This window comes from Petaurus breviceps, unplaced genomic scaffold, assembly GCF_028583685.1.
Source record: "Petaurus breviceps papuanus isolate PSGF00001 unplaced genomic scaffold, PetGlider_PUasm1.0 90763, whole genome shotgun sequence".
Lineage (NCBI taxonomy): Eukaryota > Metazoa > Chordata > Mammalia > Diprotodontia > Petauridae > Petaurus > Petaurus breviceps.
The window spans coordinates 3,032,953-3,052,918 of NW_027187340.1; the positions used below are offsets into that span (position 1 = coordinate 3,032,953).

The window sequence follows — 19,966 nt, forward strand, 5'->3', positions numbered from 1 at the left end:
ATATATATGTGTGTGTGTGTGTGTGTGTGTGTGTGTATACACACTATTATTAATACCATCTTACATGTAATTAAGAAAAAAGAAATACAGGCACTGAGGCATAGAGATCCACTGTAAAAGTTGAAACGGGTATGGGAGAAAATATGGGAGAGAGCAGATTGGAGGTGGGGATATCCTGTGGGACTGCTGTTTTGGGGGGATGGGTGGGGGAAAAACGGGGAGAAAATTTGTAACTCAAAATCTGGCAGAAACGAATGATGTAAATCAGCAGTTAGTAAAGCATTTAAATTTTAAAAAAAAAGCTCTATTTAAAATAACCTAAACAAGTTCTTAACATTAAAAAACCTGAAATGAAGTTTTAAAAGGACACAAATTATAAATAACTAGATTCAATAACTTAACCAATATAAAACAACAGCCATAAAGACCATAAGAACCTAAAACCTACCTTAGTCAGAAAATACTTGGCCTAATAACTTGGTATAACAATCGGTGGTATATTATGAACACTATTGCCTCATAAAATAATAAGATCAGTATAGAGAAAATCAGTTTAAAATCTTTTGAGGAGAAACAGCTAGGTGGTACAGTGAAGAGAGCACCAACCCTGGAGTCAGGAGGACCTGAATTCAAATCCAGTCTCAGACACTTAATACTCACTAGATGTGTGACCTTGAGCAAGTCACTTAACCCCGATTGTCCTGCCTCCCCCCTCCAAAAAGCAAAAAACAAACAAACCAAAAAAAAAAGCAAGCTTTCCAAGGGTTCCAACTTAAGCCAACTTATCTTGAGAGCATATAAGAATGACACTTGGAGGCAGAGATCAAATAGTCAAAAGAAGAAGATTTTCATAACTTTCTCCAGTCTGAAGGAGAGTGGAGGAAATATATTTGGACTTGGACCCAATATCAAAGCTCTGGATCTGCTTTATAGAGGAAATGGTGACCAAGTATATACAGGGGAGTTATTTGCTGGAGAGAACTATTTTGAGGCTAAGGGGCTGGGTTTTTTTTTTTTTTTTTGGTTATACAAGAGAAGAAAGATATTAGAAGTATGGAAAAAGGTCAGATCTTATTACTTCTCCAAAAAGGCCATCAATGAAAAGAATGTGAACAGACTCAAATGACTACATTCCCAACTATTTAACATTTTTATGAGAATAATCTACACACTCATTCTGGGCATCCTTGATGACAATATTAAAAAAAAAACAACAAGCTTCTATAAGCAGACATCTTTTATCATCACAAAAATGACCAAAAGTTTTGTGAACATAAGATCTCATACTGTGCAAATCGTTTATTGGAACATAAAACAATTCAATATAACAAAATGCCATGTTAAAAGGCTCTCCTCTAAACAGTTTGGGGCAGGGGCGGCCAGGTAGCATAGCGAGTAAGAGTACCGGCTCCAGTGTGGGGATGACCTGGGGATCATATCCGGGCTCCGATACTCAGCACCACACCCAGAAATAACTGGCCGTGTAACCTTGAGCAAGTTACTTAACCCCAATTGCTTAAAAAAAAAAGTTTGGGGCAGCTAGGTGGTACAGTGGATAGAGTTCCCAGTCTGGAGTAAGGAAAACTAGAACTCAAATACAGTCTCTGTACAGACACTGTGTGACCCTTGGCAAATTACTTAACCCTGTTTGCTTCAGTTTCTTCAGCTGTAAAATGAGTTGAAAAAGGAAATGGTAAACCATTCCAGCATCTTTGCCAAAAAAACCCCAATTGGGGTCATGAAGAGTCAGACATGACTAAAATGACTGACAATAAAACTAAAAGGTATTTTCCAGGAATATGTAAAAATGATATGGGGGTCCCATATAGTAGCAGACTGGGCACTTCTCCATCAGCCCTTGACTGCTAGCCGACTTAGTGACGTTTCAAGCCTAAAACCACACCTCCAGGTAGTGGCCCCCTCCTCCCTAATCCCACCCTTAATCAGCTAGTTAGCATAATTGGCGTGGGTTCTATTATGGATGATTCTATATAAATCTTAATTTAATAAACTTTTTCAACTCTGACTCCAAGTAAGCCTGAGCTGAATTCTTTCCAGATTGAATCGCAGGTTCTGGTCTTAGATATGATCAGAGTTCTTGCTAAACCTATTGGGAGCCATCCCTCATCAAATGTACTAAATAGAACAATTTATAGTTAACAAAGAATTTTAACAAATAGGGCACATTTCAATTTCAACACCTACCACAGGATTGGGAGTTTAACATGTACAGAAACAAAAGTAATGGTTAACAAATACTATAGATATCATATTTATTTAGAAGGTCAGCTAGGTACAAAAAGATACTAGTTTGATTTAATCACTAGAAAATTTAGGGACTGTAAGTTTTGGCCATTTATAGCCATTTTAAAAATTGGAGTTTTATATAATAGTTGAGAAAAGATAAAAGACTGATGGAAGAAAAATTAACTTCAAGATTAAGAAGCAGTAGAGGAAGACTACACGCTTGGGAATATGGAACAAATTTAATCTGCTATTAGGGAAATAAATAAAACTTATTCTTTGATAAAAGGTCAAAGAATCAGTCATGGAAAATTTAAATCATACACAGAATGAGGGGAAAATGGTACTTCTACACAAACACTTATTTACAAAAAAGTATTCCATAGAGCTTTAAATGTGCAACTATAAAAATGACTTTTTGTATATCTAGATCTGTGATTTTATCAGTATAGGGAATTCAGTGTATACAATTTCTTTAATGATATAGTCCTTCAACAGTCAGGCACATAGTCTTCTTCAAGCTAGAGCTCTTAATCTGTGAACATTTTTTTAAAAACTTAGATAACGGTTTATCGGTATCATTTTTTTCCTTTGCAATTCTATGTACTTTGTATTATGTATTCAAAAACATTCTGGGAAAAGGTTTATTTGCTTCATCAGAATGCCAAAGGGTCCATAACACAAAAAATGTTAAGAGCCTCTTAAAGGCTACCTCCTAGTATACTCAGAGGTTAAGCAGTTTCCCAGGATCAAACAACTAGTAGGTGTCAGAAGCAGGACTTAAACCCAGTTCTTCCTAAATGCAAAGCCAGCACTTTATCTGCTTTAGTACACTGATTTCATATAAATACACAATAAAATATCATAACACTCATTCAGTTTCCAAATACTAAAAACTACTTGCTAATTAATGGATTTTGTAACTATTTTTACAAAATCTATTTTTAAAAAAATTAAAAATAAACTAGGTGAAAATTTAAGGTGGTACCATAATGGGAATTTTTTTCAACTATATAAAATTTAATTGAAGAAGGTACTGCCCCAAACCAAAAGCAACCTATAAGAAGAAGATTGAAGCCAGGAAGTAGGAAAGGGTCTTCAGAAAGAGTAGTCAGATTTAATAATTTGTTTGAATGGCATCTTATGGCATAATAGTTCAACCTTCAAAGAATCCCAGAGTTAGAAGATCTCAGTCTATTAAGTTCAATTAGTACCAACTAGCAAAAATAGACTAGTCCATTAAGTCCAATTAGTTAACTACACAACTCAGATCTTCTCTACAACATATCTGAGTGGTCACTGAACCTCTTTCTCAAGGCTTCCAGTAAGGAACCTAGAACCAACACCGTTAATTCCCTTTTTGAATAGCTAAGAGTTCAAGTTTTCCTGTACATTCTGCTGAAATCTGACTCTTTTTTAACTTCTATTCAGTGTTCCTGATATTGAGGATAATCAGAACAAGTCTACACTCTCTTTAACATCATAGTCTTTCAAATTCTTAAGACATCTATCATGTAATCCATATGTCTTTCTCCTCTTAAAGAGCTGAAGTCAGGGATTTTCATTTTTTCCCTTTCTATCCCAATCACTTAGCATAAAAGCGTACCACATAGTAGGAGTTTGATGACTGATGAAACCAACCACTTTATTCAACCAGTCCTCATACATATGAGCCAGGAGGCTCTGCACTATGCTAGTCACCAAAAGTTTTTGGTAGTATAATCAGATTCAATTCCTTTCAAATAAGCATAAATAAAAATGTTAATTGTGTCCAAAGATCTGAAGTAATGAAAAGATGCAAAATATATTCTATATACCAAGACATTTTTGAGATTAGCCAGGGTTATTTAGGAAATTGACATAGTAGATGGTTTGGTTTGGTTTTGGGCCACAGTAACTCATGTGTAGAGGGGGTTGCCATCTACAGTGATAAAGTAGTATCCATATGGATGAAAGCAATGGCCCTGAAGGGATTGAAGTACATTATTTTCTAATTTAATTATTATTTTACAAAATATTCCAGGCTTCTAAATGTTTGTTGTTTTTGTTTATGCACTGTGTCCCAAGAAACATCGAGAGGCATCATGTCCTAGTGCATACATTATTTCTGGGCATACAGTTTGGAAGATGAGTCATTCATGTTTACTAACTTGTATTTTTAGCAAGTCACTTAACCTCAGTTTCTTCATCTGTCTAATAATATCATTAGTACCTATGTCACAGCACTGATGAAACACTAATGAGATATTTGTAAACTTTTAAGTGCTATATCAATGTCAGCCATTATTATTACTACCTTGAAATTAGGTCATATTCTTGAAATCCAAGACTACTTGATAAGAAATTAAGAAAATGAAGTGAAATGCTCTTAATAGTTACTTCTGTTCTAAATATCAAATATGAATTTTTACTAAGAACAACTTTGAAACTTAGCAATTGATGTACAGTTAAATGAACCACTGCCTCAGATCTCATAACTCTTTTTTCCAATAAAACACTTTAGCATTCTTCCCCACAAAAATCTATTCCCTACATACTCTATATGATTTTACAATTCTGTACATTTACAACGTAAATTTTATATTTTACAATTCTGTTCTTCTTCCTCATATTAAAGTATATCAAACTACTATATAAAATAATATTATTATGAAAGACTATTGTGTATTACTCCTCAAAGACATTCTAACAACTTTTAGGGTATGATCTTTCTCCAAGATGACCAATTAAATAATGAATAAAAGAAATCATAAAATCTGCAGCAGCATGCAAAGCTTAAAGAGAATATACTACCTTCAAAAGGCTTTTCTCCTACACAAGTGACTTTGATAAAGAAAATAGGCTTCTGTCTTTGATATTTATACTATTTCACTCACTGCTTAGATGGCAGGCAATGTAGATATATATGAGGTAAATGTAAAAGTCTCATTTGAGTTAAAAAAATAAACTTCACAAGTTCAGATGGAGAAAATATAGTTATCTGAAATAGGAACATGTCATCTGAAAGAGACCTTGCAGGTGAAAGTTCAGTTTGAGTGATCAGTGATACAGATGACAGAAAAGGTGATATGATACTCACTTGTGTTCACAAAGGCATAATGATGTACAAGTCAACTGTACTGTGCCTTGGTAAGACCACATCTGGAGTACTGTATTTAATTTTGGGTGCTGCATTTTAAAAAGGATGTTTGTTGATAAGCTTAAGAACATCTAGAAGAGCAACTAGGATTGTGAAAGGTTTCAAGATCATGGAAGGAGGAATATTTAACTTGGAGAAGACCTAGAGAGGTACATGACTACTGTCTTCAAGTATCTGAAGAGTTGTCATGTGGAAAAGAGATTGGCCCTGTTCTTTTTTGGCTAAAACACAACTAGAAGCAAGGGCTAGAAGTTAGAGGGCAGTTTTACGCTTCATGCAATAAAAAACTTCCCTAATGAGAGAGCACTCCAAAAGGGAAATGGGCTGCCTGACAGGATGCACTAAGAAATCAACAGACAAAAAGAATGGATAGTCATTTGATGGAGGTGGTGTAGAGAAGATTCTTGTTCCAGCACAGAATATAGAAAACAGGTTCTGAGAACCCTTCCAACTCAGATTCTATGCAACAGTCTATGAAGTATTTTGAGAATAACATCACGTTGTACTTCCTATCACTTCAAAGTTGGGTATATAAATAGCAACAGTAGTATGTGCATGCTTTAGTGACACGGATGCTTTTTTTTTTTTTTAAGAAAAATTATTGTGTATCCTTCCATCATTAAACAGGTTTTGAATATCTACTATGGGTCACTCATGCTAGGTACTAGAAATATAAAGAAGACAGTAATATCTAAATAATGCAAGATTACATTTTTAAAACTAGAATAGGTAACAATATAAACTTGGGAAATACACTTTATAATTCATCAGTCAGTGGCTTATATCAGTATTTTAAAATTCAAACAATTCACTTTTATTCTTCTAAGATGATATAATCAAAAAACACTTATTAAATACCTACTACATGTTAAGTGTTGCAGATTAATGGGCAAAAATACACAGTTTCAGTCCTCAAGGAGCTTACATTCTATTACGGAAAACAACATACACACAAGGAAAAAAAATAATTGGGAAGGGGGGATAGGGGAGAAGCACCAGCAGATCAGTAATAACTTCTGTGACTCAATTTTCAAATAAAAAAAAAAACAGCTCATTTTACATACTTCTTAGGGATGCACAAAGAGTTATGTATTAGTATTAATAAAGGGTTCTTTGGGTCAAAGTCACAAATATAATTTGATAGTCTAGAACTGATACAACGACCTAAATTTCATAGTCCTTAATCCCTGATTCCATAAATTTCTACCTCTCTAAACTTTTACTAACAAGCGCTCACTTTTACAATTTTCACAAAATGAATTAGAGTGGTTGGGTGTTTGTTTTTTAGCGAGCCTAAAACTCCTGTTAGTAACAATTGTTTAAAGCATGTGTTCTAATATGAGACGCAAAATGTTCCAAAGTTAAATATAAGTAGCTTTCGAAATACTTGGACGCAGACATTTTATTATCTCCCCTACAGTAAACTTAACAAATTTTGAAACCTATGTTCGTTCAATACAATAAAAGGCTTGGCTGAAATAAGTAAGTGGGTAATCCCTGTCATTCCATTATATTTACATAGTAGCTTTGCTCTTGGCTCCAACAATACTCCTAGGATTTTACACCAGACATCAAGGGTATACAAGCAGGCACACACAAAAGGGGCTCCTACCTCCGCCCTTTCCCTGGTCCCCTCCCAGGTTCTCAGAAAACACCAGAGTAATAAGGTAGTCCCCACAGGTGCCCTGGAGCTTTAAAGGAAAAAGAAAATTTAAAAATCACAGATCATTCCCTGACAAAGACTTTGTTGTACACCAGTGGAGGTCACTGATGAGGAAACACCTGATTCAACCTGCATTCACATAAGGAGGAAAGAGAAAAGAAAAAAGAGAAAAGGCCGGCCCTAGATGAAGCCATTACTACTGGTAGTAGTAGGCTTAGTAATGATGATGCCTACAACCCAGGTCAGTGAGGTGAGCGGGCCCAGGTCCCCTTCTCTTCCATGCAGCTGCGGCTGCCTCCTCCACCGCCCCAACACACCAGCTGGATCTGGGGGGCAGGGGAGGGGCGCTCCTGTTCCAGGCCAAAGAACAGGGTAACTTGGAAGTGCCCCCCCCCCCCGGGGGTCACGCCCACCTTCCTGGCGGAGGACACAACCCCCAGGGGCCTCTCCAAAAGCCGGGACAGCTCGGAGGAGAGAAGAGCAGATGCCGTTATTCTGGGTTCAGGAAAGGGCGCGAGCCGGGAGGAGCCGGAACCCGCAAGCCACCTACCTAACGGTCCGGTCCTCGAAAGGCCGCGGGGCAGGCGCCACCCAGGCTGCAACGGGGGCGGAACTGCCATCGCAGCCCGAGGGAACAGGGACTCAGGCCGTGAAGGAGTGGATGGTGGGGGGTGGGGACTGTAGCGAGCGACGTCGCCATGTTAGCGCCTTCTTCCCTCGGTGCCCCCCGCCTGTTCCCGTCCGACACCCCGATCCCCACCATCACTCACCTTCCCAGCTCCCCTGGCTCGCGCGCCACCCCCGAATTCGGGGGCCGTGACCACGAGCTCCGGCACCCACGGCTGTTTACAAACTACCCTCGGAGGAAAGGGCTGAACCGCACTTTAAAGGCCACGGGCTCCCACAGGCTTCCGTCCGATCTCGCGAGATCTTACTGACAACACTTCCCTCCGCCCCTTCGTCACGCCCTCCCTCTTATATTTCCCCTCCCACGTTCCCTTTCCCTCCCTATAATAATGTTCCCTCCCCTTCCTGCCGCAGGACCAGCTCCTGGTCAGGTGGTCTGGGTTGGCTAGACTAAGAGGGTGGGGCAGCAAAAGAGTTGGAGGGGGATTAAAGGAAGAGGAGGAGAATGGAGTAAAGGAGGCTGAGAACAAGAGACAGTTCAGCTCCTGTGATTGGTCGAGGAATGTGAAGGGGCGGGAAGAAGGCGGGAAGAGGAAGGAAGTGGAGAAGGAACAGTGCTGTGGATTGTGATTGGCAGGAGAGCAAGGCGGTAGGCGAGTATTGGAGTTTGGTAGTGCAGCCTGCTGAGGTCCTCGGAGTGGCAGGTTAGGCAGTGGAGTGTGGATCCCAAGCCCAGCCGCTTGAACTCTTATGCCCTGCAGCCGGGCGGGGCTTGGCAGTTAGGCGGCACTGCCTTCTTCTCACATTACTCCTCTAGGCGCATGAAGCCCCGAGAGAGAAACGCGACACCCCCTCCCGGGCGCCACACTCCCGTCCTGGAGCGCGTGCGCATTCCCTGTCTGCTGCCTGAAGGGGCTCTGTCCTCTGCTGCCACATCAGTAGGAGGCGGAGCTTACGTTGTGGAATGGGTATTATTATTTTTTTTTTTTTAGTGCCTACACACTTAAAAAAAAAAAAAAAGAAAGGCAAGGTAAGAGGTAGTTTTGAGGGCTCACAGCCTTGGTAATCGATTGCTTGGGTTCGCTTCTGACTAGACTGAAAGCTGACGTGAGACCCAAGTTGAAAGGGATCTTGCCTAAACTGCCCGAACTTTACCTAGTCCTCAATAAAGATCATCTGCTGGTCACCCCGATCTCGATAGAGGAAGGGAGGGACTCGTTCTTCCCTCCTGTACTAGAGTTTGAAGCTTACCTTGTTCAAAGTTGAGGTTGCAGATGGTCTCCTGGGGTTACTGGTGGAAATTACCTTCTTAGGCTATACTAATCCATCACTTTTCATTTTTTTTTTTTTAAGTAGGACTGAAATAAGGAGTCAGCCTTGGGGTTCTGGATTCTGAAAATCCTGAGTGAGTTATTTATTGTCTGTGTGACCTTCGGAAAGTTACCTCCTGTCCCTTGCCCTCAATTTCTTCATTTGTAAAAATGAAAGGACATAGATGAGATCATCTTTAAAGTCCCTTACAGCCCGAATTCTGTGATGCTGTAAATGGCTGCTCCCTCAGCTTTTAAGAATATTTACAAAATGGAGAAAATCACTTTTTAAATTCTGAAAAAGTATACGTGTACATTACTCAAACACAGTTGTGTTCCCATTCATTAGTAATCCCACCAAAGAATCACTGGCAAATTCTTAAATATAGGGGTTTTTTTCTTCGTTTTTGCTTTGTACTTTCGTGGGATTTAGAATTGGAAGAATCCTTAAGTGATCATCCATTCCAAATTCCTCATTTTGGAGATGAAGAACTGAGACCCAAAGAGGTTAAAAGACTTGGCCAATTATCACACAGCAGAGCTGGGATTCAAATGTAGGTCTTCTAACTCCGAATCTACTGTGCTCTTTTCACAATTTAACGGTCATGAAGTATCTACTAGTTGCAAATCCTCGGGCCCTGATCATACAAAAAGAAAAATCAGACTACATACTTGGAGAAGATTACATTCTTCTGTAAGGATAAAGCGTGAATATGTGTAATATTTGCTAATTTAAGGACAAAAAAAAGCATGACATTCCAAGTCTTTCAAAATTGTGGAAAAGAAATTGAAATTTTGAAATATTGCCCACACACTAATTTGATTCATGCTTAGAAAACAATAATTATCTCATGGTCTTTCCTCAGTATATATGACACTATTTTTTCTAATTATATTTAAATAAAGATCCATCATGCATTTCTCTAATAGCAAATTCAAAAGTATTGGGGAATTCATGTTCGGTTATTAATTTCGGGCCTTTTGAAACAAGTAAATATTTGAATCACTTGAAAAATTTATAGAAAATTGTATGTAAAAATAATACCAAAATTAGCATTATTGTAACTATTACATTACCAACATCATTTATAATTCCAATAGACAGAGGAACATCTGTCACCATTACAGATGGCTTTGTAAAGAATATTGATTTTACCAAACTCACATGAAGGAACTCAGGGCCAGCTTTTCATTTGGGTTTCCCTGAAAAGTGGTTTTATAGCCTACTGTTAAATCACAGGTGTGCTTCTAAAGATCGTGAAAAGCAGATGTACCTGGACTTTTTAATAATCCCAAATTCTCTATACAATATATGGATTTCAGGGATGTTCAGTAATATTAGTCAAGTCTATTTGTCCGATGGATTATTTATTGAAATAAGTTAGAGGCTTTGGTACTGGTCTGAAAAGTATAATTGCCCCCCTAACGAAACTTATGAACCTTTTATTAACTGCACTTTCTGTAAGAGCAAATTTATTTCAGTGTTCCCCAATCAGTTTTTTCTTCATAATGTTTACATTTTAAACAATTTCTAATGGCATAAAAAAAAACAAACCCTGGACTGGGAGTCAGGAGATTTGGGTTTTAGCTCTAGTTTAACCAATGTAATTGATTTTAAGCAAGTTGAACACAGAATATTTATCTGTAAAATAAGGGAGGTTGAGGAGTAAGACCAATTTCTAAGTTCCCAACCATAGCTACAATTCTATTATTCTATTTTAAAGCAGATTAAATTATTAATATTTAATGTGACATGTCCCCTAAAATTATCTTTGTATATAAATGTACTCAACAAAGTAAAATCTAAATTGATGTATGGATATTCATAGATTATATTTCAAAGGTAAAGAATGTACAGTTCAGTAATGGTATTTGGCATTAAAAATAAGGTTGTAATGGCGCTGGACCTTTTAACAGATTTCTGGCATGCATACATGTGCATGAGCCAACTCAATCCTCTTTTAAAACTAATTTTCAATACACTAAAGACAAGAAGGATGCCAGATTATTAATGCTTGAACATTAAAAATTAAAATTATGGTAACTTCCCAAATTTAATAGCAAACATCAAAGCATATCATTAAAATGAACTATTTAAAAAACAACAGCATATCACATTCACAGCCCTTATCTATTGGAGATTAAAAGTATTCACTGTAAAAATACTAATCTACAAAATGCAGAGTAAATAGATCATAAACAAGTCTCGAATGAATCATTAAAATAGTGCTTCTTTACCCTCTCCAACATTGTATATAAGAGAAAGGCAGCTGTAATCATGACAAGAAAATTTCACAAACTCTTATAGTTCAACATAGAGGAAATAGCATAACTGTATTTACTTTAAAAGTGCCTATGTTCCTGAAAACTTTCTTGTATATTTAATTTTTGTAAATCAATCATTTTCTCATTGACATATATTAAAGTTTTGAGATGCTTTATCTTCATTGCTGATTAATCTTCAGTTGGCAGTGACTCCTAATATTTTGGCTTTAAATTTCTCTTGCTCTCCTAACTCACTCAACCTCCCTGCCAAGTAGTTAATGATTTACTTAAATACACTAGGGGAGATTTCTATTTAAAGGAACTCTTCCATGAATCCTTTCAGAAAGAGAAAACTTCCATAACATGAATAATCATCTTATGATGGTTTTTTTATAAATTAATTTTTTAATATTGGGTTTCCTAAAAACGAGGAAAACCATGGTGGATCAAAGAAATGATAGAAAATAAGGATGAACAGTTTGTGAGGGGAAAAGGCCCAAGTAGCAGCCAATTAGGTTGAAGACACTAGTATCAGAATCCTTTTCCTATGTCCTTTTCAAATTCTTTTTCTTTTGATTATCTTTTCTCAGTCCATCAGTCAATGAATTTATGCTTCTGTATCCTCTAATCTCAGTAGCTCTTACATCTCCTCTCATTCAGTACCTTCTATCTATAGTAAACATCTTCAAGAATCCTATTTTCCCTGCTTTGCTCTATGATTATTCCCTTTTTTTGTCTAGCTTGATCCATAAATTATCCTGGTACCAGAGTGTTAGACTTGGAGCAATAGAACTGGACATCATATCTTTGCTTATTAGTACCCTAGTGACCTTGGCCAATCATTTAACCTCTCTGGGCCTGTTTGTTCTTCTGTAAAAGGAGTGGGGGCTGGGGAGAGAAACTAAATGGCTTATAAAATGCTTTCTGTATAATATTAATCTGTTCTTGCTTATTTCTAAAGATATATATATATATATCTTTGCTTTTTGAGGCACAGATATTCCTCATATCTAGGTAAAGTTGCTTGACAATGACCCAAAACTGTGGTGTAATGACTTTCATTATTAGATGAAATCTAATGGCTTTCTCTCAGTCTTCATCTTTCTTAACCTCTCTTGCAGTTTTTGACATTGTTGATGAGCCTATTCTCTGTAATATTCTCCTTTCTCTAGGTTTTTGTGATTGATTCTCCTCCTATCTGCCTTAACCTCTCTTTTTCTGCCTGCTTTGCTGGCTTTTCATTCTTGTCATGCCCAGTAACTGAGAGGGTCCCCCAAGGTGCTGTCCTGGGCCGCCTTCTCTTTTCTCTATATATTATTTCACTTGGTAATCTCATTAGCTCCCATGTTTTCAGTCATTATCTCTGTGTAGATATATGACTTTGATCTACTGGTCTAATCTCTCCCCCAACCTCCACTCACTTATCACTGCCTATTGAGCATCTCAAACTGGATATTTTGTGGACACCTTAAACTCAAAACGTGTTCAAAATTGAACTCATTGTCTTTACCCCCAAACCCTCAAGTCTTAACTTTGCCATCAAGAATACCATCATCATCCCAGTCGTCCAAGCTCACAACAGAGGTGTTGACTTTGATTCCTCTTTCTCATTCCCCCTCCCATTTTCTAATCAGTGGTCCCATGCTGACATCTCTGTGTTCTTAGCATATCTCACAACCTTTTCTCTCCTCTGATACTGCCACCACCATGGTTCAGGCCTTCATCAACTTATGTCTAGCTGTTGCAATATAGGCTTTTGGTTGGTCTTCCTACTTAAAATCTCTCTTCATTCCAGTTTATTCTCTACTCTGGAATGAAATTATCTCCCTACCCAGTAAACTTCTATTATTATTATAATATTATCTCCAGGATCAAATAATAAAATCCCCTGTTTGACTTTTAAAACCCTCTGTGACCTGACCCCTTCCTACCATTCCAGTTTCTTACACTTTACTCTCCTATAAGTATTCTGCGATCCAGTGACCCTGCCCTCCTTGCTATTCCTTGAACATGACATTCTGTCTCCCAAATCTGAGCTTTTCGCTGGCTGTGCCCCATTCCTGGAATGTTCTCCCTCATTTCTGTCTCTTAACTTCCAAGTTTCAGGTAAATAAATACTACATTCTTCAATAAACCTTTCCTAGTCCTTAACCTTAGTGCCTTCCCTCTGCAATTTACTCCTAATTTATCCCTTATACATATCTTGTTTATAAATAGCTGTTTGAATGTTGTTTCCCCCATTAGACTATGAAGCTCCTTGAAATCAGGGGCTGTTTTTTTACTTTCTTTGTACTGAGAGTGCTTAGCATGGTGTCTGATACATAGGAGTTTAATAAATGCTAGTTAACTAGAGAAGCAAAGGTTTGTAATACCTTTAATGGGGAGTGAGGAAGGGAATCAATTTGTGTGGAATAAAAGGATTACCTTGCTATGTGGACATACATAATATATAAAATGTGTATGTAACAAGTGTATGTAACAAGAAAGGTTTCACATAGGTGAGAGGTATCATGTGAGCTGAACTTTGAAATGATCTAGGCATTTCAAATAGTAGAAGTGAGGAGGGAGTGTTTTTGAGGCAGGGGGATCTGCTTGTTTGAAGGCAGAGGTGAAATATGACTGCCTGTGGTAGGAAATACTTTTTAGTGCCTGTAATGGTAATGGGATTTGAATATCTTCCATGCCACTTGAACTTGCTGACATAGCAGGAAGGGGTGGGGCAGGAAGGAGCCAGAGCCAAGTAGGAGCCTGGCTAGAGCCAGCATGGTGACTGGAGGTGGCAATGGTGAGAACTTTTTTTTTTTTGAGCCAGACAGAACTTCTGCTAAGGACTCCTGCTTAGGACTGCTGGGGATGCGAACTGCTGGCAGGAGCTGCTGGGAGCAAGCTGCTTGGAGGCTGAGCAGTTACTGTGAATGAGAAGAGGAGGATCTTTGCCTGAGGTAGCCTGTTTTTTTTTTTTGAAGGCTTGAGAATGTGAGTGTTTCCTGCATTAATTATGTGTGCCAACTCTGTGGCTACTGTGATGGCTTTGACTTTCTGGTTTGGGGACCCAATTTTCTGGTATTTGAATAAGTGTTCTAGCTATGTTCCCCATGTAGAGATCCTGTTACATTTTGTGATTAGTTACTATATCAGCATATTTATAGTTACCGTAGGCATTGTGAATACTGCATTGTGGATATAGTGCCAAACAGAGTAATTTATATTAGATCCTAATTGGGAGCCACTGATCAGGGCTTTGATGGGGGAAAAGCCTATGCTCCAGAAACAATATATTGGCAGCTTGATGGAGGATAGATTTTTAGAGAGAAGGCATAAAGCAGCAATGACCACAGAACACTTTGTCTTCAGGGAGTTAGATTTTATAGATGATATGTCACACACTATGCCTCTTGTTTTGCTTTCTGCTTTTTAAAAAAAATACATATGAATTTCTCCCTTGCTTAAAACCACTTATTTTTATTCTGGCATGGAAGGTAGATAATGTGTAAGATCCCTTCTTAATGTGATTGAATATAAAGAGTGGTCAGTTGGTACAGTACATTTGCTGTATCCCACATGCCTCATGTAGTAGAATTTGTTTAGAAGTTGGGCTTAGTGCCCTGTCTTGATATTTGGTGATAGGACTTATTTGACTTAAGGACCATAGATAAACATCTAAGATACTAACATATGGTCTTACAAGCCCTCTGGAGCTCTGAATTCCTATCTTGTTCAAAAATATTAACTTGAGGTTTACATGAACTGAGGTTGAAATAAACATATATGTTTAGAGTTAGAAGGGACCTCAATAACCTTCCTGTACAATCCTTACCTAGAAAAGAAGCCACTTTATAATATCCTTGATAGCTGTCTCAAGAGCTCCTACTAGTAAAGGGAAAATTTATAAGCTATCACCTTCCACTTTTGAAAGCTCTAGTTGTCAAGTTTCAGTTACATAAAGCCTAAATATATTTCTCTACAGCTTCTACCTATTGGTCCTAGTTTGGATCCATGGAGCTATACAGAATAAGTCTAATCCCTCTTTCATGTGACAACTTTCAAGGTAATTGAATCATATCCTCCTAAATCTTCTCTTCTCCAAATAAAACATCTCCCAATTCCTTCAACCAATTCTCCTATAGCATGCACTTGAGACCCTTCACCATCCTGATTGCCCTCCTCTGAACAGTTTCTAATTGAATATTTTCTAAATGAATTGTTAACTGTGCCTTCCCCTTAGCATGCTTATAAAGTCAAGTTTTGGAACCCAAGTTACTTAAAAGACCCTGTTGAATCTGACATTGTTTGATTTGGTCCAGTGTGCTAAAATGTCAAGAAATTTTTGGAATGTTACCATCAACTCTTGTGTTTGCTATGCCTCCCAGCTTTGTATCCTATGCTGATTTGAGAAGCACTACTCTCTCTCCCTTTATCCAAGTCATTAATATAAATATTATCCAGAACAGGGCTAAGTACAGATCCCTAGAGCATTCCCCTGGAGATGTCTTTCCAATTTGACATTGAACCCTTAATGTTTATTCTTTGGATGTAGAGATGATAGCTGCTTGGTACTCTGCCTGGTCAGACTGTATCTGGAGTATTGTGTTTGGATGGTCATATTTTAGAAAGAACATTGAGAAGTTGAGAAGGGAGAAGAAGAGACCAGACAAAGATATGGGGACAAGAATAGGAGTACTTCATTTAAAATATGAAAATAATGAGGTAATGACAATAGCATACATATAAGAATTCATTGAAAAAAAAACTAGAGGGATGGCTAGGTGGCGCAGTGAGTAAGAGCACCAGCGTCAGAGTTGGGAGGACCCAGGATCGGTTCCAGCCTCAGATACTTAACACCCACACACAAAAAAAAAACGGGCTGTGTAACCTTGGGCAAGTTACTTAACCCCAATTGCTTTTAAAAAAATACAAAAAACTAGAGATGTATAGTGTAGAGAAGGGATGGATTGAGAAGGCAGAGTCGAATGGCAGCATAAGGTTCTCATAAATTCTCCTCCAAACAACATTAAATAACACCTCAAAATGAATTCTGGAGTGACAGAATAAAAGGACAAAATGAAACAATTTTCCAGCCCAAGACAACTTAGAAGGTTGGCAAGAAAGGTCTGACTCACTAGAGTGAGAATGGAGCACCATCCAATGCAGGCTACCCTGGCAAGCCAGCAGCTAAGTCCTGGGTTCCTGCAGGCAGGTGGTAGTGGCCATGCCCAGTGCAATCCAGCAACAGGCCTTGGGGGCAACTGCATCAGCAACAGCAACTTCTGGAGCTCTTATCCCACAGACAGTAAGGGGGTAAAACAACTGGTTAGAAGGAAATGACGCATGATCCTCTTCTGGCATTGGGTGTAGGACTCTCTTACGTTGCCTGTATACAATTCTGGGCTGCAGTTCCAAGGCAAGGAGGAGGACTAGTGGGAGCAGGGACCTGGTCACAGTTCCAGGATGGAAAAGAGTGCCAGTAGTTGCTCACAGACTAGAGTGCGGATGAGAAGAGCATCGACCACATCTGTCCTTAGATTATACTGCCTTGGAAGATCTGAAATGTAAGGCCCCCACAACTAGCTTTGAACACAGCAGAATGAAAAACCTGAAACTCGGGATAGCGCTACTACCTCCAACCTAGGAGCAGAACCCAACTTTAATATAAAGTTAAAAGAGTAAAAAAGAAAGAAAAAAAGGCTAGAAGATAAACAAACATCAAAAAAAGAACCTGACCATAGAAAGTTACTATGGTGACAGGGAATATCAAAACACAAACTCAGAAGACAATGAGATTCAAAGTAGCTATGTGTAAAGTTTCAAAGAAAAATGTGAATTGGTTTTAGGCCTTGGAAGAGCTCAAAAAGGATTTTAAAAATCAAATAAGAGAGGCAGAGGAGAAAATAGGGAAAAGAAATGAAAGTGATACAATAAAAAGTCAACAGCTTGGTAAAAGAGGAATAAAGAAATACTGAAGAAAGTAATACCTTTAAAAACAGAATAGACCAAATGGTAAAAGAGGCACAAAAATCCACTGAAAAGAATTCCTTAAGAAACAGAATTGATCAAATGGGAAAAGAAGTACAAAAATTCGCCAGAGAAAAGTACTCCTTAAAAAGTAGAATAGGCCAAATGGAAAAGGAAGGTACAGAAGTTCACTGAAGAAAATAATGTCTTAAAAATTAGAATTGGGCAAGTGGAAACTAATGACTCCACAAAAAACATCAAGAAAAAGTAAAACAAAATCAGAAGAATGAAAAAGTAAAAGAAAATATTAAATATCTCATCAGAAAAACAACTGACCTGGAAAATATATTGAAGAGAAATAACTTAAGAATTACTGGACTATCTGAAAGCCAATATCAAAAAAAGAGGAGAAATTGATTAGAACAGACATAATATCTGTAATCAAGTATCTGAAAGACTATCATACAGAAATGGTTATTGGATTTCTGCTTCTTCCCAGAGAGCAGAACTAGGAGCAGTGGGGGAAAGTTGAAGAATGGCAGATGTCATTTCTATGTGAGGAAAAACTTGCTGACAGCAATATGGAAAAGTGGGCAGTTTCAAAAGTTTTCCCTATTTGAGATTTTCATATATAAATTGAAAGATTATGTTGTATAAGGGATTCTTGTTTATGTACTAATTGAACTAAGTGGCATTTGAAGAGACAAGTACCTTCTAAATCTGAGTTTCCATGAGCCACATTATAATTGAAGATAATAATACAGATATCCCTAAATGTACAAAGCAGATAATTTCTGAAAATGTACATTAAATGAAGTATAATACATTGGTCATTTTCCCACTGACAAATTTTATATAATATTTTACTTTCCCCAATTACATGTTAAAACAGTTTTTAAAACATTAAAAAAGTTTTGAGTTCCATATTCTGTCCCTCTCACCCTCCTTCCCGTTTTTCCTCCCTGAGATGGTAAGCAATCCATGATAGTTTCACGTGCAATCATGTAAAATATTTCCATATTAGTCATTTTGTACAGGGAGACTCGAAAAGAAAAAAAGAGAAAGAGCAAATGAGTTATGCTTCAGTCTGTGTTCATACAGTATCAGTTCATTCTCTGGAAGTGGATAGCATGCTTCATCATGAGTCCTTTGGGATTGTCTTGGGTCATTATATTGCTGAGAATAGCTAAGTCATTCACATTCTTCATTATACAGTATTGCTGTTACTGTGTACAATATTCTCCCAGTTCTGCTCACTTCACTTTATATCAATTCATGTAAGTCTTTTCAGGTTTTTCTGAACTCTTCCTGCTTGTCATTTCTTACAGCACAATAAATAACATTCCATCACAATCATATACCACAGCTTGATTTTAGCCATTCCCAAACTGACAGCATCCCTTTGATTTCCACAAAAAGAGCTGCTATAAATAAATACTTTTGTACAAATGGGTCCCTTTCCCCTTTTTTATGCCACTGACAAATTTTAAAATTTAAAATACGGTTCAATGGGAAAATTTTTTTCTATGAACTCAACCTAAAGCTTTTAAATGATGAAAGGAGATCTGGCCCAATGATATTGGGTAGTATTCCATCAGTATTTTGCTATCATAGTTTCAAAGGCAATATGGCATATTAAATTGAGTTCTGGACTTGGAATCAGGAATATCTGGATTCATATAAGTGGGAACACTAGATGTAACTGTGGTCAAGTCAACCTATATATGCTGTAATGCTTAGTATACTGAAAGGCATAATTTATTCAGAATTACAAACTCATTATTTTAATGTATATTTGTTCTTAAATTTTGTTCTAAATGGAACTATAAACCAGAAGGATAATAATTTGTCATCTCTTAGTTTTTGCTGATTTATGAGAACAGGGAAAAACATGAATAGAAAGACAACCCTTAACATGATAATATGTTAACATATTACTAAGTTATTAAATCTAAAGCTCAAAGGAATAGATCCATAAAGATCATCTAGTTCACTTTTCCCTTTTCAGATCACGAAGCTTATGTCAGGCATCTAGTCAGTGTCTGTGCTATCAGTGCACATCACTAGACTTGCTGTCCAGTGTTGCCATGTTTTTAAAATGTATTGTCAAGCAAATATTGGTAGAGACAACAAATGTTGGTAGCACATATTGATCTCCTTGGTTAAGAAGATAATAAGGTTGAAAAAAGTCTCTACTCTTCAATTTAATGAGAAAGAAAATATTCTGTCACAAGATGGAAAAACCTCAAGAAGAAAATAAGGAAGGAAAAGAAGGAAACTCTAAAGTGAAGGAAGCCAAACAAGTGTCATAAGGATCAAGAATCTGAATGGTATAGAAGAATCTAATAGAAGAGAGGGTAGAAGAAACTCTGGGCATTGGGAACCATGGTAACAGGATGTTCTTCCCTCAGGGCATAGGGCTGAACCTTAGGAGGAGAAAATATTCCTAATGTTCTATTGAAGGATAATAGGGGTACACTTATGCAAGAGTAAGGATATTTGCTACTGATCAGAAGATTGATCATAGTGGTAATTAACATATATACTGAGGTAGCCATATGGTGACCTACTAGAAACATTCAGAAGTTATCATCCCAAGGCAATGTGACAGGAAAGTCTTTTTATTTATGTGAGAATGAATGATAAACGCAAATACTCAAATATATCTGTGATTTCATCCATTTGGGAGTTCCTTCCAATGATGCATTTTGCAGCACAATCATGTCTTCACATCCTAAATAATTCTCAGACATGCTCTTCCAAAAG

The 19,966-nt window shown here is 37.5% G+C and overlaps 1 protein-coding gene and 1 long non-coding RNA gene across 3 annotated transcripts in view; one reads left to right on the forward strand and one right to left on the reverse strand.

Moving 5' to 3' along the window:
- The window catches only part of ATF2 (activating transcription factor 2), a 134,697-nt gene extending 126,691 nt beyond the window's left edge, over nucleotides 1-8,006 (reverse strand). For both annotated transcript variants that reach the window (XM_069068449.1, XM_069068448.1), the window contains exon 1: nucleotides 7,817-8,006. The gene's annotated coding sequence lies outside the window, so the exon portion shown is untranslated. The remainder of the gene's footprint in view (nucleotides 1-7,816) is intronic.
- Nucleotides 8,007-8,293: 287 nt separating this feature from the next.
- LOC138146517 (uncharacterized) lies at nucleotides 8,294-19,119 on the forward strand. Its single transcript, XR_011164507.1, has 3 exons — nucleotides 8,294-8,641; nucleotides 14,061-14,190; nucleotides 15,216-19,119. It is a non-coding gene; the product is annotated as an uncharacterized lncRNA (long non-coding RNA).
- Nucleotides 19,120-19,966: the final 847 nt, after the last annotated feature.